This window comes from Penaeus japonicus, unplaced genomic scaffold (genome assembly GCF_977035675.1).
Source record: "Penaeus japonicus unplaced genomic scaffold, GWHDUDI00000001_assembly GWHDUDI00000006, whole genome shotgun sequence".
NCBI lineage: Eukaryota > Metazoa > Arthropoda > Malacostraca > Decapoda > Penaeidae > Penaeus > Penaeus japonicus.
The window spans coordinates 1,826,673-1,831,672 of NW_028234408.1; positions in this window are offsets into that span (position 1 = coordinate 1,826,673).

Consider the following 5,000-nt stretch of genomic DNA (forward strand, 5'->3'; position numbering starts at 1 on the left):
GTGTGTGTGTGTGTGTGTGTGTGTGTGTGTGTGTGTGTGTGTGTGTGTGTGTGTGTGTGTGTGTGTGTGTGTGTGTGTGTGTGTGTGTGTGTGTGTGTGTGTGTGTGTGTGTGTGTGTGTGTGTGTGTGTGTGTGTGTGTGTGTGTGTGTGTGTGTGTGTGTGTGTGTTTGAAAAGGAAAGAGTGGTAGAGGAACAAAAATACAGAGGTAAAGAGGATGGGAAGGAGGAGGAAAGGTAGTAAGGAAAGGGGGAAGGGAAGAGAGTGAGAGTGAGAGTGACAGAAAGTGAAAGCGAGAGAGAGAGAGAGAGAGAGAGGGAGAGAGAGAGAATAAGAGAGAGGAAAGAGAAAGAGAGAGAGAGGAGAGAGAGAGAGAGAGAGAGAGAGAGAGAGAGAGAGAGAGAGAGAGAGAGAGAGAGAGGAGAGAGAGAGAGAGAGAGAGAGAGAGAGAGAGAGAGAGAGAGAGAGAGGAAAGAGAGAGAGAGAGAGAGAGAAAGATGAGAGAAATATAGATATAGATAATATATATAGATAATATATATGATATAGATAGATAGATAGATAGATAGATAGATAGATAGATAGATAGATAGATAGATAGATAGATAGATAGATAGATAGATATACAGATAGATAGATAGATAGATAGATAGATAGATAGATAGATAGATAGATAGAGATAGAGAGAGAGAGAGAGAGAGAGAGAGAGAGAGAGAGAGAGAGAGAGAGAGAGAGAGAGAGAGAGAGAGAGAGAGAGAGAGAGAGAGAGAGAGAGAGAGAGAGAGAGAGAGAGAGAGAGAGAGAGATTTGTTTGCTTTCATATATGCGGTTTTATACACGGACGTGCGTGCATGTGCACACATTAACATGTATATTTATTACGCTCACACGTTATACATCATCAAATAAAACATGATGTGGACATATATTACGATGTCATACAAATGACATAACATGTATTTGAGAAGACAGACGACTGAAGAATTTTAACTGCCAGCTGTTCCAAAACGTCTTCATACCAACCATGGAGAGTTAACCCTTATTATAAAACCGATTATGTTACAGTCCACAAACACATTTACTTAAGAAATATAGTTTTTGTTCCACCCTGTTTAGTACTAAGGGAAATGCTGAGGAAGAAATCAGAAGCAATTCTATATTGGCTTAATTGTATCTAAAATCTTAGACAGGAATTTTATAAGCAATTTGCGGAGTTTGCCCTGAAGACTATCACTAAGATACAACATGAGACACGACGCAGTATGTCAATAGACTTCTCTAATTCCGAGGAAAGTGGCTCGAGATTTTCTCTGTCGGTGCAGGATCCATCTAGTCTGTCTATCGCACGAACCTGTCACTGCCTCGTTCACTGCCACGATCTCCGTAGATGACTGTCACCATGGAGGATACTGAAGACTGACGGGCAGGCAAACAGCTCGGGAATAATGCGATACACTTGCATTATTTCCTTATGTTTTTTGTTTTTTTTCTTTACATCGCCCTAAAGAGTCTTATATCATATATCTCTTGGTTTCATGATATATCCATGCATCTGTATCAAACTAAACGCTGTATCAAAAATCACTCATACATTTGCACAGCCATAAACAAGAAGATATCTCCACCATTCAAGCAAACTCCTTTATATGAATCTTTCCTCCTTCTATAGAATCCTTGTGACTATCATTCATGCCCTGTGGTCGATATACCTCCGAGAGACGAGCCTCATGGTCATGCCAACATACCATGCGTTGTTGCCAAGTTTCCAGCTTCGATCAGACAGGTAAATTCGGAAACTATGTCGGAGGGACTCCACAGGCCATGACGCTGAGGCAAGTTTCGGCGCCACGCTGTTTCACTGCTTGGATCGCATTACTTGGCCGACGTCGCTGTCTTTCGTAATGAGTTAGGGTAACACTGACATCCTGCAATAATGATTGTAACTTTAAAACAAATTTATTCAAATGGTTAACAATAAAGCATGACTGGTTAAAAAAAATGCAAGGAACACTTTAGCAATCTGGAGTGTCGACATATGAACCTGACGTCTGTGTGTCTTTGCCTTGGATTGTGTGAACTCTTCAGATCGACTAAGGGAATGATTCAAATTAGAATCCGTTCCCGACGAATCCGTTTCATATGGGCCAAATAAAGCTAAAATGCTTTTGAATCTCAAATGCTCTGGATCGGCTAAGAGAGAGAGAGGAAAGAAAAACACGAAAAGAAAAATCAATAAAGTGATATATGTAAAATATACAATAAAACAAATAAAGGAGCCCAAGCGTGCGAAGACACAGGCGCCTTTTGGTCAAATCACCTTCGATTTTGCTTCTTGGAATCGAGTTCAAATCGCCGTTTTTTTCTCTTTTTTTCTTTCTTTTTTTAGGTAGAAATACTTGACATTGGAGCTGAAGACATTAAGCAAATTCCGACAACAGTCTTATCTAAAATCACCAACGTCAGAAGCCAGAGATTGCATATTTCTTAAACGTTCATAACCAGAAATCGCTCTTCTTCTTCTTAAAAAAAAAAAAAAAAAAAAAAAGTGCGTTACACCAAGAATCATTTTGTCCCGAGGACTTTTTCATAACATTGCTCTCTCGCACCAGTTCCCGGATGTTGGAAGTTTCTCGTCTTTTCTAATAACGACTCCATTGAGGTCGACCGAGTCCTCTTCCTCCTCTTTCTCCCCTCTTCTCCCTCCATCTCCATCTTCTCCTCCTCCTCCTCTTCCTCTTCTTCTTCCTATTCTTCCTCCTCCCCCTCCTCCCCCTCTTCCTCCTCCTCCCTCTTCCCTCTCTTCCTCCTCCCCCCTCTTCCCTCTCTTCCTCCCCCTCCTCCTCCCCCTCTTCCTCCTCCTCCTCCTTCGGCGTGAGCAAGGAAACTTTTTCTCTCTCTGTAGGTGTACTCTCGGTCCGTGATTGTTTTTGGTGGTCGGGCTTCATAAAAACTTTCACTCTGTTTTCCCGAAAATCGAAGAGAGGAAGAGAGAGAGAGAAGAAAAGTAAGAGAGAGATTGAGAGAGAGAGAGAGAGAGAGAGAGAGAGAGAGAGAGAGAGAGAGAGAGAGAGAGAGAGAGAGAGAGAGAGAGAGAGAGAGAGAGATAAAGAGAGAGAGAGAAAAAAAGAGAGAGAAAAAATGAGAGAGAGAGATAGATAGATAGATAGATAGAGAGAGAGAGAGAGAGAGAGAGAGAGAGAGAGAGAGAGAGAGAGAGAGAGAGAGAGAGAGAGAGAGAGAGAGAGAGAGAGAGAGAGAGAGAGAGAGAGAGAGAGAGAGGCCGCTCGCGAGAGAAATAGTGAGAAGGAGAAAGAGAGAAAAAGAGTGAGAAAGAGAGTAAGAAAAATAAATCTAGTTCTCTTTTTCATCTCTCAATTTTGGCGTATTTGGGTTAAAGGTGAGAGTACAAACAACGTACGAGTAGAGATTCCCGAGGGTCAGTAAGGACTATTTTGGCATAACTTTAAATCAGGGTCAGTAAAGTGACAAACAGACATTGAGAATAGGTGATTTATATCCATCTGATTACTTGAGAAAATATATCGAAGTTCTTCTTTGAATTACATATGAAAGGGAAGGAAAGCAGATTATATCAATCCCACTTTAATAATACAATGACTACCTATGAGTGAAAAATAATCCTTGCGGTTTAGTTCCTTCACTCAGGACACATATCTTTATTCCAATATTGAGGATTTCGCTCTGGGTTCATGCAGTAGATTGCATCAATTGAAAATCGATAATGATTCACATATCAATAATTATGGATTACTTTTGTTGTTTGTTGTGTGTGTGTGTGTGTGGGGGGGTATTTGTGTGTGTGTGTGTGTGTGTGTGTGTGTGTGTGTGTGTGTGTGTGTGTGTGTGTGTGTGTGTGTGTGTGTGTGTGTGTGTGTGTGTGTGTGTGTGTGTGTGTATGTGTGTGTGTGTGTGTGCGTGTGTGTGTGTGTGTGTGTGTATTTGTCTATGTGTGTGTGTGTGTGTATTTGTCTATGTGTGTGTGTCTCCTATACTGGCAAAACCATGCAGTTTTGTCATTATAAATATTGCAATCATCCATTCCCTCCTCCTCTATTTCCCTCCTCCTTCCCTCCCTCCCTTCCCTCCCTCCCTTTCTCTCTCCCTCCCCATCCTCCCTCACTCCCTCTTTCCCCTCCTTCCCTCTCTCCCTCCCCCTCCTCCTCTCCCCTTTGCCCACGCTCTCCCACCTACCTGCCTACGTCACGCAACGTCTCCTTACGTCACAAATCACATTCTTGTCAATGAATATGGTAATGAAGGGACAAAGCGAGAAGAAAGCCGAGGGGAAAAAACGTGTTTTAGGGACAGAAAAAAAACGTGTTTTTGGGAAAAAAAAAGTGTCAGGGGAAAAATGACACACAAGCAAGGCTAATGAACAGGAGGTATAAATATGGAGCGAGGTGGGGGGAGGGGGGGAGGGTACAGAGGATATTTTTGTATTTTTATTCATATTCGTGGAAGCAAACAGATAACTTTTTTCAGTAGGAGGTGAAAGAGGGGACAAATTGGTGGGAGATGCACAGGAAGAAAGGAAGGAATAGGAGAGAAAGGAGAAAGGGGTGAGAAGGATTAAGGAAAGAAAGGTGAGAAAAATAGATAAGAAAGATAGGGGAAAGGATTAGAAAGAAAGAGAGAAAGAGAGAGGAAATTATTAAATTTTGGTTAATATTAATGATAGAAATAATAATGTTAATAAGGATAATGATAATAACAATGATAATAATATGATAATAATAATATTATTCTTATTGATGATAATCATAAAGATTATCATCTTTTATAACAATAATGATAATGATGATGATGATAATAATAATGAAAAAAATAATGATGATAATGATAATAACATCAATATTGATAATAATAATGATAACAATAACGATGATAATAAGGATACTAGTAATGATGATAACAAGGATGACTATGATAACAATAGTAATGATCATAATGATAATGAAATTAACAATGATAATATCAACA